The sequence below is a fragment of the Neofelis nebulosa genome, chromosome 1 (genome assembly GCF_028018385.1).
Source record: "Neofelis nebulosa isolate mNeoNeb1 chromosome 1, mNeoNeb1.pri, whole genome shotgun sequence".
NCBI lineage: Eukaryota > Metazoa > Chordata > Mammalia > Carnivora > Felidae > Neofelis > Neofelis nebulosa.
Window position 1 is genome coordinate 183,314,304 of NC_080782.1, and position 22,747 is coordinate 183,337,050.

The following is a 22,747-nucleotide window of genomic DNA, read 5'->3' on the forward strand; positions in this document are numbered from 1 at the left end:
TGTTTACCTTCTCATTTCTCTTCCCTTAGACTATTTTAACACCTAACCCACTGAAAAATTAAGAATTAAGAGTAGCCAATGTAAACAGCGAGAAAAACAAAGACAGCAATGAACCCTACCTTTTATTAGATTGCAAGCCATTTGGAGCAGCTCATATTTCAGTTTGCCAATGGAGTGGGTCTTTACCAGAATGATTGTTAGCGTACTCTTTGGTCAAATTTTCTGAAAATGCTCGTTTTTCTGATGAATAGTAAACATTCCAAGGAAATCACAGAGCCATTTTCAGCTAAAACCATTCAGCTCTGGAGGTTTGGCTGGACAAAGCTTCCAGAAGAGTTTGCTATAGCTCTTATCTTTATTTGCTTTGACTCTAAATTAATCTCTGTCATTGTATAGTTTGCTTGATTTACAGTCATTATGAAAGGTTGAAATAAGGCAAATGTTTGCTTGAGGGACATTATTGCTTCAATTTGAAAGGAATTCATTCCTAACAACTCTGCTTCATGGCATAGAAACAGTCTAATCACATAAATTCAAGTAGAAGAGCTTTAAAATATGGCCATTTCTGCTCCCTGGCCTTAAGTAAATGTTTTGAGTAATGTCTTTGCCTTATTTGTTTTGTATTCCTTTCTGCTTTAAGGTGCTTTGGGCAGCTTTAGCTGATGGTTGCTTATTTCAAAATAGGTTTCTCTGAGTTTCTTTTATTATTATGCTATTTTTCTGAAACAAATATAGCCTTCTATTTTATTTGAATATCATTATCAACATTCTTTTTGTTGCAATAGAAAGTTACTGAGGAATATATCATCATATTTAAAAGATGTTAAAATCACATCCGTAAGTTCCTGGTACAGAATGTTTTGTCATGATTAACAAACAAGCAAATTGATCAATCAATTCATTCATTTTGAGACCAGTTCTTTCCAGTATAGAAAAAATAACCATCTGTTCCACATAATCCCTCTATTTTGCCCTTGATAGCAATTGGTAAAACCAGAAGCATAGACAACTCTTAGGTATCCCTTTTTCTGTGTTGTTATTTTTATTTTTTTTTAATTTTTATTCATTTATCTAGAGAGAGACAGAGAGAGAGAGAGAGAGAGAGAGAGAGAGAGAGAGAGAGAGAGAGAGAATCCCAAGCAAGCTCCATGCTGTCAGCACAGAGCCTGACACAGGGCTCAAACTCACGAATGTGAGATCATGACCTGAGCTGAAATCAAGAGTCAGACACTTAACCAACTGAGCCACCCAGGCTCACCAAGTATTTTAAAATTTTTCATTCTCTTTTATTATTTTTCCACATTTTGTTTAACCCATCTCCACTGCAATGTTCTTTTCCATTCCCTCCATTCAGCAGGTAGTGGAAGCAGAAAGAAATGAAGCTTGGAGTTAGTAATTTGAGACTTTACTGCATCTTCCATTAGCCACAATTCACTGAACAAATTGGCCTCTCTGGTAGACTACTTAAGTAAATAAATAAAGGTTTCCTTGGCTTGCTTGCGGGATCTCTACTTTTCCAGCATTTATGATACATTGTATTAACTAATTTTCCTAACCGCATGTATTTTAATTTATAAAGATTATTGTAGGATCTCCAGATACCCAGTACCAGTTAAGAATGGAGTTCTTGCAGATAATTTAACAGAGAAGATAAGTGAAATTTATGATTTATGAGGGAAATAACTACATGAATATTTTGCATGGGTAGCAGGAAAATGTATATTCCAGTGGAATGAAATTGCATTTGTTAACCTAGTTTCAGGGCCATTGTGGTACTGCCCCAACTTTATTTCTGTGTGAGTTCCTTTCTGCCATTACAGCAGCCAGCCCCAAAAGAGAGTTTGCTTTCTCAGGTCCCCAACCTGGAACTGTTCTCTGGGTCTTTATAAACTTCAAGGTAATACGATTTGCAAATTCATCACACCAATTCCTCTTGGGGGGGAGTTAGTAGAAGCCTTCAGTGCTGTATGTGGGTGTCTTCAATAACTTCATATTTTTGAGTGTTTATTCTTAGGATGTCTATATCCTTTGAAACCAACACCTGCAGTTGCCATACACTTCAGAGGACTAACTTTAGGCTATTAGACTCACTTTGCTGGAAAAGCAGTGACTGAGAGTTTATGCCCACACCCACCCTCTCCTGTGCCCAGTTCAGCTAACCTAGTATTCACTCCTCCACAGGTGTTGATCAGGAACAAGAACACTCCCTCTAAAATGTCCTGAATAGAATCTCAATCTCTGAGTGTGATACCTGGAGAATTCTGCCTATTATGATTTGCAAACAGGATGCAACCTGTGGAGAAGGGTATGAGTCAAAAACTCTCAGTAAAAGCCCAATTGAATTGCCATCATCTGAGATGGGGCGAATGGTGGGTGTAGCAACTTGGAGCAAAGGGCCAGAAGTGAAATTTTGGACATAGTATGTTTTGATATACCTATCTATTAAACACTCATGTGGAAGGACCAAGTAGGCAAATGGTTCTATAAGTCTGGATTCAAAAGAGATTAGGATGAATAAATAAATTTTGCATCAGTAGATTGATGTTTTTAAACTTATTATTATTTTTGGCATTGGAGAGAATATTATTCACATGATCTTACATTAGAGAAAGATGGGATCTGTACTGGCTTTTAGAATTTATTGAAAACCTCTTTATCAAATATAAAATATCTTTAAAATAAATATAAAATAAAATATATTTAATATTCTTTTAAAGTTTTGTGTGTGGTTGAAACTTGTGGAGTTCTACATATACTGTAAATTTATAAATGATATTATTTGTTAAATGCACAAATGCATATAAATGCATGTATATGTAGATAGAGCTTACACCTATATATGTCTAATTAATAAATTATTATACATAGCATATATATGAATTAATTGTAATTAGTAATGTTATTTTATCTTTAGTGACACTGCTTACTTTACTTCAATTTGACCTATTCATTTTTGAGAGATTTTTTAAAGGCCCTTGTGGATTTTCCTAGTTCTCTTCATACCTTTCTCAACTGTAGCTTTATATATTTGCAAACATATTGTTAGAGGCATATGTTTTATGATAATTAGAAGTTTTTGCTTTTTATTTCTTTTACTAATGCATGTATTTTCTTTTGTTTCTTATGATATTGTTTGCTTAAATTCTATTTTGTCAACAGTAGCACACATTTGACTTTTAATTGGTATTTGTCTGATATGTTTTTTCCCACTAATTATGTTTGAAATATCTATGCCTCTTTAAGTGTTTCTCCTGGAAATACTAGATGCCTGAGTCCCGTGGTTGTTTTTTGTTTTTAATTTTAAAAGATCAGAATTTAATAGTTTAGCTTAGGCAATGTCTATGTATTTAATTATTGCTAATATTTAAGACTGATTTCCCTCATTGCTCTTCTTATTTTCTGCTTACAGTATTTTTTCTTCTTTTCTCATATCCAATATTAAGATTTTTAGAAGTTCTATGTAACCTATGTTCTTTCTTATAGCAGTTAACTTAAGATGTGTATTCATGTTTATCTTAATTAAAAAAATAATAGCTGTATCTTTCTATAACAAAACTTCTTGTATGTCATGCTTACATATCCTTTTGCTCTCCCTTTTTCTTCCATCATCTGTCCTTCATCATGTTAATGTTTAAGATTTTAATTCTAGTACATTCTCCTCCTCCTCCTCCTCTTCTTCCACCTCTCTATTCTTCTTTACTAGGATTTCTTCAATAGACAATAATCATATCTACTGCAACACTATTCTGGGCCTAGTTCTCTTCTCATTGAGTATCTTTTCCAAGAGTGTTTGACTATGGATCTTTATGTGATAGATCCTTTGGGAGCATGGATATCTGAGAATATTTTTTTTTTTACATCCACACCTTTGATTGACAATTTGATTGGATATAAAATTCTAGGTTCAAAGTCCTTTTTCTTCAAAACTCTCTTAACCATTATTACATTTTCTTCTTACATTCAATATTGAAGTCTGTTATCAATCTGCTTCTTATTTCTTTATAAATGATAGGCCTTTACAATTTGCTTTTGCACTCTACATTCTTTAGGATTTGATATTTTTACATTTCAATAATATGTACTTAGGTATGGATTTTTTTCTTTTCTTCTTTTTGTCATAGAATTCAAAATTATAGTTTTAAATTTTAGGTCTTTCATCTTTAATTTGGGAAAATATTTTTACTGTGTTTTTGAATATTTTTTACTTTTTATTTGTATTATTTTACCATCTCCAATGTCAATTACTTTGTTTTTTGTCCTTCATTATCTATCTGTGATATCTCTTAGTATTTTTTTTCATTTTTAATTTTAAAATAAAAGAATATTTTTGTCTTTTCCTATTGCATTTCCTCAATCTTAACTTTCAGCTCAGCAATTGATCTTCAGCTGTCATCATTTTTTTATTTTATCTATTGAGAATTTATTTCAAATCCTACACTGATCAATAATTATAATTTGTTTTTAATATATATTTTTATTTCATAGTAATAAATTACTTTGTTATCTAACTATCTATATACATTTTAAATGCTTATATGTAAAACCCTTATCCATTAATTTTAAGAATTCAACATCAGGTGGTAATAAGGTGATAAATTTATGTTTATTTATCATGTTTTTCATTTCTCAGATGGCTGTTTATATAATCATGTTTCTCTGAAAGTATTTACTACTCAATCTGGTCATCTTTCCTGGAAATGAGCTGAAAGCCAGATATGTGGCCAGAACAATAGGGAAGGGAGCCAAAGAACCATGTCAGTCTCTGACACTACTCAAGTTCTGGGTCAAATGTGAGATTTTCCCCCCACTTAACTCTTAGCAAAAGCAGCATTGCAAAAGCACTGTTTCCTCAGCTTTTAGGACTTGAAGGAGGAAAAATTGAGGAACCAATGCTCAAGGGCAATTCAAATGGTTCATAAGCATCCATTTTCATAGATTCCTTAACTCAATGGACATTTACACTGTATTGGGTTCTCCCCTCCCCTGTATCAGAATCTGTGCAGAAAAATTCTGTGTGAAGCACCAACATAAGAGAATGAAAAAAGGTAAACTTAAATTATTTCTTTAATCTTACCATTCTTGTGACGCTGTTATCTCCATTCCCATCCATAACTCTAGTTCAAGATAGCATTAAGTCTACCCAAGTGTTCCTAAAAATATTATTTTTGTGTGTTCATTTCTGGCTTATTCCTGAAATACATGTTGTCCTCCTCTAAAGTGTCTCTGTGGTTGGTTTTAGGGAAAGCTAGTATGATGTTAGTTTGCCCCCAGGATAGGAATCAGAGCACTTTATTTTTTACTACATCTCTTAATTTCTATCCATCTTTAACATTTTATTATCTTCTCCTTCTTAATACAACTCCAAATGGTTTTGCTATGAACTCTTATATATAACATTGCTTTTGCAGTTCTAATTTTTAAAATATCTTAAACATGTTTTCAAAGTAGAGGTCAGATTTAAATATTCTGAATATTGTAAAGTTTCCGGTAACAATAAACATTATTTTTGTTCAGTTACCCAAACAATATCCTTTCGTGCCCTTTAAGGTGCTCAGCATTATGAATAATTGATGTACATTACAAAATAGAAATAGAAGATACTCCTTTCCCTTGAGAAATGCATGATAAAATTAAGAAGTAAAAAAGTATTATGTAAGTGAATTAGAGTATTATATAACACATAATGGTATTAACAGTAATAGTTTTCCTATAAAATATTGCAATTCATCTATACACATGACTCTTATTTCCTACAGAATTAGAGTTCCCACATGTAACAAATTATGCAATTTACTTTATAATATAAATTTCTAGTTAATAAATAAATGTTCAATGAATGAGATTTCAGGATTTTAGATAAGAAAATATCAATGGGGGCTGCAGTAATGAAAGTAGATCATACAAATGTCAATTTCTGGGATTGGTCTTGAAGAATCATGAAGGTTTGCTCAGCCAACAGGAGTGACAAGGGTTAATATATAATAAGTAATATTTACATGATGAATACATGAGTATTAATAGGGAGAGGACAATGGCAAGAGAAATCAAGTGCAATTTTGATGGCGTCATTGGAACTGAGGTTTAATAGAGAAGATCAGGTCATGCAATAGAGACTTAAGGAAGTCTCTAACATTATTCTGTGATGTTTCTCAGACACTGTACTAGATGATTTCTAGAAGCATTCTTCTCAGTTCAGTCTTCCAAATTAGGCCTATCAACTTCATCTTTCAGATGAAGGAACTGAAGCTCAGGAAAAAAAGAGACAAACTCAAAATTACACAGAGTAAATGTGAACTTCCTATATAAGGTGGAGAAATTGTGAATCAGAGAATCAGGATCTTAATACCACACAAGAAAAGTATGTTGAGTAGGATCGTGGTTTCATGAATGACCCTATTCCTCTGTTGATTGGGAAACTGGAGAACTTTGGACTGAGTATAATAGCATATAAGGGTTAATTTCTTATTACTGAAAACAATGGGAGCATGATGAAAATAATGGCTGCAAAGAGTTAGTAAAATAATAACATTTAAGAGAGTAAATGTACTTACTACTATGTTAGGGCCTGACTAAACATGCTGTGTGCACTGTCAAACAATGAGTGAGGCATTAGTATCCCAGTCTTAACAGATAAAGTCAAGTTTTGGTGAAGATTGTGAAAATTGGTCAAAGCCACGTCTCCGGTACACAGTGGAAAGTTCAGGTTCATCTTAATCTGCAAGTTTTGACACTGAAAATTAAAAAAAAAAAAAAAAAGGAAACCTACTGTAACACTAATGAAAGCACAATGAAGTGTGAGTTTCTCTGAAGATTCTGAAGGACTTTGAGTCGCAATTTAGGACATTAATGAGACAGATGAGTCACTTGGAACTAAAACTATTCTGAACCTAATCTAGTCTTCCTTTAATGATTCAGAAAGCATTTCGGAAGTTTCATTATCAACACAAATTATCATTATACTAGTGTTTCAAAAATGTGGGGTGATAAGAATATTCAACATCACATAACATGGGGATGATCCAGTTCATGAATAGCTAATTTTATTAGATTATGTGGTTATATCAATCTCAAAATATCCTTATAGAAAGAATAAAAATTCTCATCTGATTTTATTTTTTTTTTTAAAATTTTTTTTCAATGTTTTTTATTTATTTTTGGGACAGAGAGAGACAGAGCATGAACGGGGAAGGGGCAGAGAGAGAGGGAGACACACAGAATTGGAAACAGGCTCCAGGCTCCGAGCCATCAGCCCAGAGCCTGACGCGGGGCTCGAACTCACAGACCGCGAGATCGTGACCTGGCTGAAGTCGGACGCTTAACCGACTGCGCCACCCAGGCGCCCCACTGCGCCACCCAGGCGCCCCTCATCTGATTTTAAAAGAGGGTGAAAATTGATTAAGAGTCTTGTCCAAGTTGCCATGAAAAGTTATAGAACCAAAAGTAAAATCCACTAAGAGCAGAAAAGAAACTGATTTCAGTTTTATTCTTTAATAATCAAAACACAGTGACTACAGTAGAGTTTCCTCAAAGGTGGTTATCTAATTCAAACACAAAGGTTTTCTTTTAAGAAAAATTTTTTAGCGTTTATTCATTTTTGAGAGCCAGAGCCAGAGCATAAGTGGTGGATGGGCAGAGAGAGAGGGAGACCCAGAATCTGAGACAGGCTCAATCAAGGCTCTGAGCTGTCAGCACAGAGCCCAACGAGGGGCTCAAACTGTTGAATGGCAAGATCATGAGCTGAGCTGAAGTTGGAGGCTTAACCGACTGAGCCACCCAGATGCCCCAAAGATTTCTTTTCTGTGGGGAGATCTCTTATGGGTAGATTAACTTCAAATTTACATCTGATTAAAATATTCAAAACATAATTGAATACAATATTCAGATTTACCAAGAAATCTAAGTCAGAATTCCACTAAGAATTCTTGTGACCACTTAGTATCACATATTTGTACACATATAAATAATTCTCCACACATTTTGAAACAGGCACCTTGAAATCAGTGCACTATTGGTATTGTCCTGCAATTATTTTAGTTTGAGTTAACATTCTTGGAAACAACTGTTAATTTTTCTCTATCATTATCTTCTGAATGTCTCTGAGATTTTGTTTAACATCCAGTGAATGAAAGTTTTATCTGCATTAATAAAACTCAGGCTACATGGTTTTTCCAAATTTCTGCTGTTTAAACATGAATTATTTATATCTCCATTACTAAAGTAGATATATTAATAATCTTGGGAAAAATCCCAAAACATTCTGCTTCACTGTATTTGAAATGTTTGTAAATTTGTGCTACTGAAATAATTCACAAAAGTAGTAAAATTACTGGGTTATTTTTAGTGTCTAGAACACGTTTTTTAAAAAAATTTTTAATGTTTATTTATTTTTGAGAGAAAGAGAGACAGACAGAGTGTGAGTGGGGGAGGGGCAGAGAAAGATGGAGACCCAGAATCCAAAGCAGGCTCCAGGCTCTGAGCTGTCAGCATAGAGCCTGTTTTGGGGCTCAGACTCACAAACCATGAGATCATGACCTTAGTCCAAGTGGGTCACTTAACCTACTGAGCCACCCAGAACACATTTTTTAAAATAGATCCAGAACACACACTTTTAAAATTTGTTTTAAAGTCTATTTATTCTGAGAGAGAGAGAGAGCAGGAGAGTGAAAGAGAAAGAGAGAGAGAATCCCAAGCAGGCTTCACACTGTCATCACTTAGCCTGATGCTGGGCTGGAACCCAGCAACCTCAAGATCATGACCTGAGCCTAAATCAAGAGTTGGACACTTAAGTGACTGAGCCACCCAGGTGCCCCAAGTGACTAGAACATATTAATTTTAAGAATCTCTTATTAAAATTTTTCCTCTTCTGGCAATATATTGTACAGAAAATACGGGAACCCTGGAATATCAAGTACCTCAAAAATGTTGAATAAAGCACATCGAACAAATTTAAACTTATAGCTTCGTTCCCAATAAGGTACAAGATTCCCCTTGTGACACAAATGAAGAGAAAACTAAAATCAGACTGGTGCTTGGCCCAGACAGCTGGGTGGTTGGGAATAAGGCAGAAAGGAGTCACTGTGGTTGAGAGCTGGAGTTCCTTGTCTGTGTCGGGCTGGCATGGGAGAAAAGGCTAACAACCCAAACAAAACAGGGCTGCAAACTGCCAAATTCGTGGCTCAAGAGAGTGTTACAATTTTAGTGAAAGGTTATACCAGAAAAAAATCTAGAGAGCAACAAAAGAAATTAAAATAAATTTCTCTATCTTCATCTGGATTCTGGATGAAATTAAAAAAATATATATACTTTATGTTCTCTTTTCACAGAACTGCTCTAAGAGTTAGAACTGAACCTTTCTTCCTGGATTCCCCAAACTCATACAATAACCCCAGGTAATGCCTTGGGAAGAATGGGATTCAAAAGATTTACATTTTAAAAGTATTTGCAAGATTGCTATAAAAATAATTAACATATTAAGGTAATACCAAATAAGGTGAATTTCACATGCTTAGAAGCATCTGCATTGTACGGATTTCAACTGCCTCCAAATTAAGCTATAAATATTATGCAGTAAATTGTAATCTAAATAGATTTCTTAGTGGATTTTGATTAATTGGTTTTCAAATAAAAGTGAAAGAACAAATGATTAAAGATTAGAAAAACTTTTTGAAGACAGGAACAAGGTGAGAGGATCTGTTCTATGATATATTAATTCTAATAATCAAATCAGAAGAATTAAGGCAAGGTCTTGGCTATGGAGCCAGTGGAGATAATGTGTTAATAAAATAGAGCAGAAAGTACAGAAATAGATTCATGTTTATGTGGAAATTTGATATATTACCATGATGTCTGCAAATTTGTGAAGAAAGTAGTGATTCCTCAATACACTACAGTGAGAAGTCACCTGGTTATGAATAGGAGGGGGCAAAATAGATTCCTAAAATATACCAAACACAAATATAGTTTTCTCATACATTACAGAACCAAGTGTAGAGCGTAATATATGCAATTATCTATGTGGCATTGATATAAGAAATGATTTCTCATATAAGACAACAAGTAAATAAGGAAATAGTGCTATAATTTACATTTATATTATTTTTTCTGTGTATCCAAATATATCATACACAAGTTGAAATGTGAACCACGGATTGGAAGATGTGTGCAGCACATAAAGCTCAGAAAGATTAATAACCAGAATATATAATGAAGTTTAAAACTAATGATTTTAAAAATCCACTTTTTAAAAATGGTGAAAGATGCAATTTAGACCAACAGAAATCTGAAATGTCAATAAAGATAGAAAAAAGTACTCAAGCTGAATAGAAATGGGAAAAATTAAAGCCCCAATGGGGATTCATTCTCAAGCACATCACATTGGCAAATTTTTAAAAGTCTGATAATATAGAGTTTTGGTGATGATGTGACCAAAAGAATTCTCAATTTTGTCATTAAAAGTGGAAGCTCGTCCGGCTACTTGTTGGAGCTGTTTTGCAATCTGATATGTTAGCAAAAGTACATTTTTACCATCTTGGAAGCAAATGTGGAGGGCCCTGGAGGCTGGTTCATTTCCCCTTTTTGTTGCAAAGAGAACAAGTTCAAATTAAACTGGTTAGCCTACCCAGAGACAGGAAGGCCTCCTCTGTGTAACACCAGTGTTCCTGGAAGGTGAGGTTCTTTGTCTAGATGATGACCTTGGTCCTCTGCGTGTTTGCCCTGTAGTGTAGTTCCTGTACCTGGGGATCCCTTGAAATATCCTCATTACTCAGTTAAATTAACTGTTTGCTCCCCTCATTAGGCTAATCTGATGACCTCACTGATGTGGCAGAAACTGAATCTTGGTAGGGTATATCTCCTAACAACTGGCCCACTTATTTCTCAACAGGACATCTAAAGAACTTGGCATTTCCTGCTCACCAGGTATAATTAACATGATACTATCAATATATTAGACCAGCATAAACTTTTCTGGAATGTCTGGACAATTAAGGCTTTTTTGTACTATTTGTGGTTGAGAACAGAAGAATTAACATAGCCTTTAGGCAAGAAAATTAGTAAGTACTGCTGCCTTGATGAGGAATAAAAAGAATACAATCACCAATCACCATATCGATAGCCACATACCAGGTTCCAAAGTCTGTATTAACCTCTTCTAGAAAACATACTGCATTCTATATAGCAGGTATGCTTGAGGTTACCACTAGGTTAAAGTTACAATAATCTATAATCATCTGCCATTATCCATCTGGTTTTTGTAGGACTCATACATCAGCAACCCTATAATTTTTAGGTCTTTTGAATGTCTTAACTCTTTACCATTCCACTTTGGCCATGGCTATTGCTTCTAATTAACTTGACCAGGGAAAGCCATTTCAAGATGACTTCCAGTTGGCCTTTCTTATGATGATAGTTTTCATTCCATATAGTAAGAAATCAAAATGATTTCTGTGAGTTGGTATGTTTCCTGGGTACACAGTTAAGGAAAGGAGTAATGACTACATAATGAGATCAGACTCAGTCATCCCACCATGAGATGAATGTGAGCTAGAATAGCACTTTTCATTTTGTGTCCATGTGACCGCATTCTGAAGGTGGACTATGATGACATTTGGGACCCCTAGTATCAGTACCAGGTAAGATCTTCTAACCAACATTTCTTAAATATCTATGTCTTACTTTTTTCCTGATGCATAATTACTTTGGTAAAATACCAAAGTCCTATTGAGGAAGCTTGAGAAAGCAGCTACTGTAAAAACTTATGTTGGCATTGCAGAGTCTTTCCCGAAGAGGGTCTGGTTTCCATTTAATTGGTGGTCTGGGAATAATCCTCGAAACTGGGAAAGGAATCATGAGTTCCTTTTATGGCCACCAACAGCATCCTCCATCTAACTGGCATCTATATTTCAAGGAATACTTCATTGGCTGCCTTTCTTGCCCATAGGAAATCAATAGTCTATTAGTTACTCTGATAGATTCCTATAGGTCAGGACTTTGGTAGCCATTTCAGGCTTGTTGCACACACTGGAATTACACCCAACTTGTCTTTGGCAAGGTGAAGTACAATCACCCGACCTCATCTTTAACAGAATCTTATTTACATTCATGTTAATAAGCAGTTTCATGACTTTATCTCCTATTATCCAATCTGGGCTCTAGTGGACAGCTACCACTGCCTTTTTGGCAATTCTAGTGTACCTCGCATTATCACATTCCTCATCACTTTAGTGAAGACGGTGTCTCCTAGGCCTTCTGAGGCAATATAACCAATAAAGGAGTTTTCTGGTCTTACATAATAAATCTTATGTTTGTCCATATTAATCACGTCCATATCTCTGAGTCTTCTGATCACTTCCCCAATTCTTTGCCAAGGATGTGCCAGCATATCCACCCAGTTTACTATAAGCCATTATCATCCCCAGGATTCAAAGTTTCATTCCTAGCATCCTTACCCAAGAATTAAATCCTGACTCATAAATCCTTCCATATAAATTCACTCTCTCCTACGCTGCCCTTTATTTGCACACATCTCCCTTCAACATGTTTAAGAAGCAACTCACTGACATGCCCTCCTGGTCCATTCTGGTAAATATTAGCAAAGTTTCATAGGCCTTTTGGTGAATAACCCATTTCCTTTCAGTTCATCTTCTGGGTCATATTGAGTTGTGAGCTTAGTTAGCAGTCTAGAAGAAATGAGAGTAGGTGACAGGAAAATCTTGAAAAGGACAAACATCAGTTTACAAGGCATCTACCTCAGATGTGGTCTTTGCATGGTCTGCAAATATCAGGAGGCTAGTCTACCCAAGAAAAGGGAAAGAGGGTACTTGTTTGAACCTAAGGGCTTACATGATTATGTGGACTCGAAGTTCTCTAGCACATCCTACCAAAAGTCCCCATATCCAGACTCCCTCTGTTTACCCATAGTCCTTCTGATTTTGCCATGCTTATGGTCAACTTTTGAGCCTGCTTTCAGCATAGTCTCACCTCCAGGTGTAGGAAATGATGGTTCCTTTAAATGCTGAGATGGAGGCTTTTTGGCTTTCATAGTTAGGTCTGAGTTGATAGTTGGATGACCTAACCTATCCTTCCCTTTATCAAGGCTTCTAAGAGAGTAGCCCAAAGCTACCAACTCCACAATCTCTCTAATTACCATTGCCTTATATATTTTAGTTGCCAGAGGTATCACAGAAGCCAGTGCTTCCCCTTGAGCTGTGCCTCATTCCAGTTCTCTGCAGATGAAAGTCTTAGTAATTACAAAGTTGTAGCATTCAGTCACCACATTTGTTTTTTACAACAACGAATTATTTGTTTACCACCCAGTAGGCAAGAAATTACATTGTAGAATCCCATCTTGAGGATTTGCCTTCCAGAACCACTTCTGGCCATAGCTGTTTTAGTTTGGGTTCCCTCCAAAATGCAAAACTTAGAATAAGGATTGGGGTGTATGTGTCTTATGGAGAAACAATACCAAAAAGTACTGTGAGGGAAGGGATGTAAACTTCAGACAGAGAAAGGAGCCAACCTGATACAGAGTGGATCTGTGACTAAATAACCAATGTGGGCAACTGGTTCCAATTCCTTTAGGGCCCCTCTGAGAAACTGTAAAGAACATGCCCCAGAATGGCTGATGCTTATTGGTTGATGGTCATGTGTCTGCCAAGCCCACCCACCCCACACACCCCCATTCTGCCTCCTCCCAACTTTGGCTTTTGGAGAGACAGGAGAGGGAGTTTCTGCATCCAGAGAACACTCTCACACTGAGACAGCAGTCAACAAACAAGCTCCCAGGGAGGATGGGGGATATGGGCAGGACACCAATAGTATCTTCAGTCTTTTTTCAACAATACAGTTTTCAGGAGAGATCAGAGGAGGTCCCTATCTCTGAGTCATTAAAATGGAAAACTATGTGTTATGTGCAAAAGCAACTTATTGAATTTTACATTAGATCAGCATTTCAAGGTAATTAATTATCAGTCTACAGTGGTTCATACAGGAAACACAAATTAGATAACCAGGATCCCTTAAATTGAAGAGAAATTATGGGTTTTCAAGTAATCAGTTACTTAACAGTTTATTCCTTCATAGCTTTGTAGTATCTCTAAAACCAGTTGATTCTGGTAATAATAATTATGAAAGTCTATGCTGCTAGATACCAGATTTTCAGGTTCCATATATTTAAGCATAATGACTATGCATGCATGTGCTAAAATTTAATAACCCCACAAATATATTGTTCTTGTTTTAATGATTTAAGCTTAGAAATAATTAATATTTCTTCTGATTAATTATACCATATATTTTAGATTCTGGATATACAACAGTATACAAAATAATTATGTTTTAGTCAAACAATTAAGGAGTAAATACTTAGTGAACACCTACTATGTAAAAACTAGAGTGTTAAATACTCAAAAAAATCAACTATCCTGACAAGGAATATATATTCTATATTTGTGAATGATCTTGGAGAGCTAAGTCCATAAAAAATAACAAAGAATATACATCAAAATTTTAAAAATCACATGAACAATTTTCATATGACAATTTCACTTGCCAATATGAACATTATAGAGTACAGTATACCACTTATGAATCACAATTACTCAGATATATTTATGTTAGAAATTTTAAAGGATTATATAGCCTAACTTGAACACTCTAAAATTTCATTTGAAGGATAAAATCAGGTATGCAAATTAATAATGTATTTACTGAATGCATCCATATGCTCAGAATAACTCTATTGTAGTTTGTTTTGACAATATTTCACAATATCTTAATTTTTGTTCTCATTTTAAACACTATGACTCATGTTGTATATTTTAAATTATGTATATTATTTTTAATTTTTCTTAAAAATATATTATTGACTCCATGATAGGTCTGGATTCAAATCTAGAATTCAGTTAGACCTTTCAACTCCTTTACGTAATTTTAAATTTTAAATTTTATGTAATTTTAAATTTTACATGTTGATGATGCCTGAAATTAAATATTTATAATCTCATGTGTGCATGTGCGCTCGTGTGTGTGTGTGTGTGTGTGTGTGTGTGTGTGTAGGGAAGATTTGGGCCCAATGTAACTTTTTTTCTACAAGTTTAAATATTTCACTTAATATCTTAACACCTACTTTTACAAGCTAGTACAAATGTGATTCATAATAATGACTGAATTCTCAGGGAAATATATTTATTACGTTCTTATACTGTGCTAATGTAGGAAATATATCATTTTTTGTAAAATATTCCCAAAAAGTAGTGGAAAGAAAAAGTTTTACCATATGGAGAAAAGTTTATCATCCAAATCGGTCCTTTTGAATTTTGGCTAACTGAAGACTTTATAAACTACAATGCTTAATACAATAAACAAATCCTATAAATTTTTTCAAAAAGTTAATGTTTGTGATACTATTATATTTTATGTTACCAGTAAATATATAAAAATATTTTAAAATTAATTTCAATACATGTGCATAGTAAAAAAAGTCTTCAAATTACCATTATTAAAATCGATTCTGAAAAAAAGAACTTTGTTTCTTCATAATGAATTATGAAAGAAAGTCATATGCGTTATAAGCTGCTTAGCCATCTTTTCTGCATGGTAAATATTCTTCAAGTATGAAGATTAGTGTATCTGTGCCCGCATCACGCCATTAGTCTTATTTCTGCCTTGTAAAGATCTCATTCTGTAGGGATTTGACTAATGAAGTTTCAGAGACAATAATGGCTTCCTCAGAGCAGAGACTGCCAATTCAACCATATTGTGCTGAACTGTAGAGAACTGTGCCAAATTGTGTGTGTCTACTTCAGAAACAAGCTGTTCATTAAAAAGAAAAAGAAAAAAATGGTAAGCAGCAAAATACATTTTCAATGTAACTATGGGTCCTGGCACACTGTAAAGATTGGATTTCTTTTCCCACAGTATCAAAACAGTCAACAAAACAGTTTCTTTCTGAGGATGAACAAGGTTAATAAGCAGACTTTAGTATCAGCTTTATTATCCACTTACACAGAGAAAAAATAACATTTTCAGAGAGATTTTGCAGTTTGTAGCAGGGCCTCAATGTTCACACTCCTTCATTTATTCCCAAACGAAATACTTACTGTAGTGTCACTTTACGCCAGGCACTGTGCTGAGTTCTGTACCTACCTGTAGTTCTCATTTTCTTGAAAAATAGTTTGTAACGTTTTACATGGATTTTTTTCCCAAATCAAAGCTAATATATTATAAGTCAGAGTCTGTAATATCTTATGTTAAAATATTACGCTTCCTCAGACTTACTTCCCCTTTGCTCTATTATCATTCCCCATTTTCTCCCATTTTGTTACTATTTTATATCTAGTACATTAGTTATATACATTTTAATTCCTCAATAACAAGTTTTTATTAACAACTTAACAATGATGAGTTTAAGGATATTTCTTTTATTTTAAGTTTATTTATTTATTTTAAGAGAGAGAGAAAACATACACGTGAGCAGGGCAGGGGCAGAGAGAGAGGGAGAGGGAGAATCCCAGGCAGGCTCCATGCTGTCAGCACAGAGCCCGATGCTGGGATCAATCCCCGGACCCTGGGATCATGGCCTGAACCAGAAATCAGGAGTCAGACGCTCAACTGACTGAGCCACCCAGGCTCCCCGGGACATTTCTCAATCTCCCCCGCTTCAAATACAGTTGCCAGCAGGTAATAGGACAGTGTCAATTTAGGATAATTTAAATCTACATCTATATATAACTTGTTTTAAGGCTCACTTAAAATTATTTTATACTTTACCTCCTGATTCTTCCCCATGTAACATTTTCTTATTCAGTGGGACTATTTCACTAGTTAATTTATAATTTTAAATATACCAAGATGAGTATTTGTAGCTTTTAAAAATTGAGGGACAATTTTGCCAGGTAATTAGAGATGGCAGTTGTTTATTCTCCAAATTCTTTTCTTGTTAGGCTTGCAATGTAATGTAATGATACAGAGAAATCTGAGGCCATCTTGATTATTTTTTTTCTCATTTTGAGTTATCAGTTTTCTTATATTTATTTAAAATATAGGTATGTGGCAGCACCTTCTGTCCATTGTTCCTGTCCCCATGCTTTAATAAAATTACCTTTTTGCACTATATATATATATATATATATATATATATATGCACTATATATATATATATAATGCACATATATATATATATGCACTATATATATATATATATATATATATATATATATATATACACATACAACATTGATATCATTAAAACCAATTGTGCTTAGTTTTTGCCATACTTTCATATTACTTCCATCATTAATTGTTTCTATTCCAGTTGTTCAGGTAATGATCTCAGGTTCATGAGATTGAGCCCTACATTGGGCTCTGTCTTGAGAGCACAGAGCCTACTTGGGATTCTCTCCTACTCTCTCTCTCTCTCTCTCTCTCTGCTGCTTGCACTCTCTCTCTCTTTCAAATAAATAAACATTAAAAGAAAGAGTCAGATGTCTAATGACTGAGCCACCCAGGTTCTCTTATACTTCATACAGAGAATTTGGGGTCACTGATAGAATAATTTTAGTAATTTGAAGAGTGGGGCTAGATAGCTAAAACCCGTAAGTCTCCTCAGGGGAACATTATTTGCCACACTGCCACTTTTTAATTTCTTTGTTTTGTTTAAACTAACAGCCAAGACAGTATAGCATAGTGAGGAGCTCAAATAGCCTTGATATGAAGCCAGGCTCTGCCAGCTAGTAGTGTAGGACTTTACGAAAATTTTCTTACCTGTCTCTGCTTACATTTCTTCACCTATAAAATGAAGATAAACATAAGATTATATCATAGCATTGAGGTAAGAATTGAGTTAATATAAGTTCAAAGTGCTTAGAACAGTCTGCAAGAAAAAGTGTTCCTATTTGCCATTAGCTATTATTATTATTACCATTATTATATGTACTATCAGAAAGAAGTAAATGTTTTCTTGTATCCTGTGGTTTTTTTTTTCTTTCTATTGGCAAGTTCAAGATCACATCCCTGTCTGGTTCATTTTAGGGTTAAGCTCTTTATCATACCAGGATTTTGGTGAGCATACCCACTATATATGACCCCAGAGATTGTCCAGGGCTTTTGCCTAATACTTCTGATTTTAGAAACTACTATTAGGTAACTCAAATACAGCTTTTCTCCTAGTCTTTACTATCTACCTCTCCCTTTGACTTTAGCCCTATAAATTGATTTATGCCAGTGTTGCCTGTCTGGGTTCTTCAAAAAACATTTTAACATTTATTTATTTTTGAGAGACAGACAGATCATCAGTGGGAGAGGAGTGGAGAGAGAGGAAGACACAGAATCCAAAGGAGGCTCCAGGCTCTGAGCTGTCAGCAGAGAGGCTGACACGGGGCTTGAACCCATAAACCATGAGATCATGACCGGGGCAGAAGTGAGATCATGACCTGGGCCAAAGTCGAATGCCTAACCGACTGAGCCACCCAGGCGCCCTTCTGTGGGTTCTTCCAAACTCACTTGCTGGCAATGCTGTATATTTTTCTTGAGAAGCAACACACCAGGGCTTTCATTGGTGCAGAATGTAAGAGGAATCTCTCACTTATTGACATGGAGACAGATGACACTTTTATAGCATAAAGCTTTTTGTATTTGTCTTTTCATATTACGTGTAATGTCAATGGATATGAGGGAGGTGGCAATTGGCAGAGAAATCAGATATGTTCTTCCCATGGCCTTTTTGCCCAGAAGTATGAACAAACAAAACAATATGTAAATTGATATTTCTAACACAGAAAAGCAAGGATATCTTGTTGTATTATTTTCCAAAAGAATATTGTGTTCTGAAGCTCATAAGTTTAGTTATCCATCCATTTGATAAGAATTTACCCCATATCTACTCTAAACCATTGATTAAAAAGGATAAATAGACATGTTCTCTCCCCCTAAAGGAACTTAATGCAATCAGGGAGAGAAGGAAACTACATAAGCCAATATTCAGAAGCAAGATAATCACAGATCAAAATAAAGACTGTGGAAGAAATAAAAATAGATGCTGCAATAGAAAGTAAAAAGAGCCTTAACCAAAGTGATTATGGGGTTCTCCATGAGCTTCAGGAATGAGAAAATGGTGTGGTATAGAAGTAGGGGGCAGGGGGTTGACAGATGGAGGTAGTGAGGTCATTTGGAGAATTGTAGCCCATAGCATGGAGTTTGAACAATGCAGCATTTTGATAACTATAGAAAGGAATTTGAAGCCTGCTTTATTTATTTATTTATTTACTTACTTACTTACTTATTTTTGGATTTTTGAACAGATCACTCTTGCTAGTAGCTACTGTGCAGAGAAATATTAAAATACTGAGGTGGGGGTGTCAGAAAGGGGACAGAAGCAGTTACACTATTTAGTTGTTTACTAAACAGGGCAACCCTAGAAGAGTAACAGGTATAAAAGCAATTTTTATCAGGTAACTAAATGCATTTTCCTTGAGAATATGTAAAACTTGGCTTCTATTATTGCATCAAGCAGACATGCCCCACCAAAATAGCAATTTAAATGATTGTCTTTGTCAGAAATTGATTGATACTGTTCATATTTTATTACCTTCTTTTCCCTGTTTTCTTTTTCTTTCCTAATTTGTTTCCTCTTAATTTTCTTTTAATAAGTAGGCATAATTTAGACAGACAAGCAAGCAGAACCCCATTTTCCTTTTGTACAAAATTCGTCAATTATATTAATGATTTTACTAGAAATCAATAGATTCAAAGGAAGGAGAGCCATTGGTGCACATCAAGTGTTCTTTTACCTATTGTTATGCTTTTTCAATTTTAAGTAAAAATATCTTTAAATAGTTCTTTATAGAAGAACACAAATTAATTACCCAGAGAAAATCAATACAACTTGAGGTGGCACCTGAGTTTCTGGAATCTGCCGATTTCTAGTATTGTGGAAAACACGAATGGTTAAAATTAAGACACCTATTGTTGTTGTATTTCTCATATTTACACCACAGAAGTGCTCTTCATTTTCTTCTCCTTTATGCTGAAAAAATAATGGATGGAGGTTGTTTTTTTTATTTTTGAAAGAGAAGCCTGAAATTCTGGAATGTGTAATAAATAGTAACAGTTAAAATAAATCTGTGCTTAGATCTTCTGAAAATAAACTATGCATCATAGAGCATTTTTGGTGACTTTGCCTGATTTTTTTTTTCTTTTTTGGGAATAACATCTACATTTTCTAATTCTACTCTGCACCCTTGCATTCTCCAGAGTGACATTTTTCTTAAAGAATGAATCTGATGGCATTCCTCCCTTATTTTAATCCTGCAGTAATTTACCATTGCAATGAAAATAAATTGCAAAGCCCATTATAAGAGTCATCCTCACCTCCCTTCACCACCCTTCTCAATAACTGTGGTCCAGAAGTATTGGTTCACTCCCTGCCTATTTCTTGGACACTTTCAACTCTGATCCAGGTTCTTTGTTGACTGGGCTCTTTCACCTACTACAAGTTCAAAAATTTTACATTGACAGCTTTCATGAGCGTGACTGCTCCAGAAAGTGGACCAAGCTTTCAGATGTACCTAAGGGCCAGCATCTGGTATTAGACTATTCATCTAATATCAACAGTCCTGTGTATTAGCATTCTTCTTATCTTGCTGATGTGTTCATTCAAATCTCTGAAATGTGTCTTCTCAGAAAGAATTTCCATAACCACCCAGGATAAAGTATGCTGTCCCTTCAATGTTCAAACTATTTTAGTGCCTTGCTTTATTGTCTTCACTGCACTTATTAATATTTGAATTTATATATTTTCTGTTTACTTTTAAATGTGCTTATTTTCTGTCCTATAACAAGGCAAACAAGTATAGAGATTTGGTCTGCCTCGCATACCTCAATATTGGACATTGGGCCCAGCAAGTAGTGTGCACTTAATAAATATTATAGAGAGGTGAAGGAAGGAAAGAAAGAATAATTAGATTCATAATCAAAACATAAAATTAGAATTAGGCAGTGTTTTTAAAGTGCCATCTACATCAGATTGTGCCAACTATAACCAGTGGGCAAATCAAGATTGCAGTCTGATTTTGTATGGCTTTGAGAGCCAAGAAGATTTTGTACCATTTAAAAGGCTGTAAAATAAACAAGAATATATGACAGATTGCATGCGGCTTGCAAAGCACAGTCTATTTACTCTCTGGTCCTTTATGGAATAAGTTTGCCAGTGCTGTTCTAGATTAAGTCCTCACTGATGCAGGTATTCTCTGAATGGATTTGGATTACTTTCTGCTTCAATTTCCTCCCATGAAAGGATAGGGAATTGGATTAATAGATTTATTAATTTCCTTTCATTTTGGAGTTTTGGTAATCCTTCTGAAAGGTGAATGGTGACAGCATAGATAACCACAGCTACATGAATCCTATGTTCCTTAGTCTCCTGGCTGATAGGGGATAGAATAGAGAAAGTGAGTAAGAGTGAGTACATGTGAGAATTTAAAATGATTGCGTGAAGTAAGGCATCACTACAAAGAAGTTGAAGCAGTATAGTCACTATCTTGTACTTCAAGGGATCTATTGCAGCAAAAGCCTACCCAAGTTAAAAAACAAATCTCTTTTCTTCAATCCTTGACATGTATATCCAGTTGTTAACATATACATAGGATATAATGAGAAGGGTCAATGATTAATTAGAATAACATTTTCATACAGATGAAGTGCAGGGATCTGTCCCCAGTCTGTCTGGGTTCAAATACTGGCTCCACCGTTTACTAGATATGTGTCTCTGAGCACACTTAACCTCTCTGTATCTCCATTTGTAAAAATCTATAAAGTACTGATAATAAAGTTCCTACCATAGGCAAGTGTAAGGAAAGCTAAATGTGTTAATATTTTAAAAATTTATTTATTTAAATTCAAGCTAGCTAACATACAGTGTAGTATTGGCTCCAGCAATCCAGTGATTCATCTCTTACATATAACACCCAGCGCTCATCCCAACAAGTGCCCTCCGTAATGCCCATCGCCCATTTATTTTTAACATGCTTAGAATATAATACATGTAGCATGTAGTACAAATCTTGGCTAAATAAAATCATTGCAGACTAACTTTATTGTTTATCATCTCCCTTAGGCAATAAAATTGTATGACAAATAATGCTGAGCTACAATCAGACTTTCTTATATTTCTGAAACATAACGTGCCTAATGAGGTTACATAAGAATTAACCTTATGTCGAATTCCACAGTTATGTCATTGTGTGAGATGACATATTTGTTTTAAAATTATTTTATCATTGTTAGAAAGGAAAGTTCTACCTTTTCATTCCCATAAATTTCAAAATAAAAATGTAATTTCACTTTCAAAACGATTTTAATTTTACACATCAAATTAAAAGAGCACACAATTGTTTCCTAACCAGGTGGTCACAATTGTTCTTTAAACATTTTAGCCACAGGAAAACACAACAAAAGCAGATCTAGAATATCTTTTCAAGGGAGAACATTTATAATATGACAAATAATAATATACTTCGAATGTTGTTTCTTCTTCTTTGTTGTCTTTGCTATTAGGGCTATTGTTCCCGTTTAAAAAAAAAACAATAATAAAATCTTGGAACGGAGACTTGACCCAGCAGCAGAACAATCCACATTAGACTCACTTCCTGTAAGAGTTTGTCTATTAAATACCATCTATAGTCTGATGATACCAAATTTTATCTCTGCAACTTGAACACCCCATTTCACATGCAGTCCTGTGTATCTAACTCAC

At 34.7% G+C, this 22,747-nt stretch overlaps 1 long non-coding RNA gene across 1 annotated transcript in view; it reads left to right on the forward strand.

The window, feature by feature from the left end:
- The window catches only part of LOC131483710 (uncharacterized), a 189,060-nt gene that overhangs the window by 65,698 nt on the left and 100,615 nt on the right, over positions 1 to 22,747 (forward strand). The window contains exon 3 of the long non-coding RNA XR_009247885.1: positions 9,324 to 9,389. This is a non-coding gene — a long non-coding RNA (uncharacterized LOC131483710). The remainder of the gene's footprint in view (positions 1 to 9,323; positions 9,390 to 22,747) is intronic.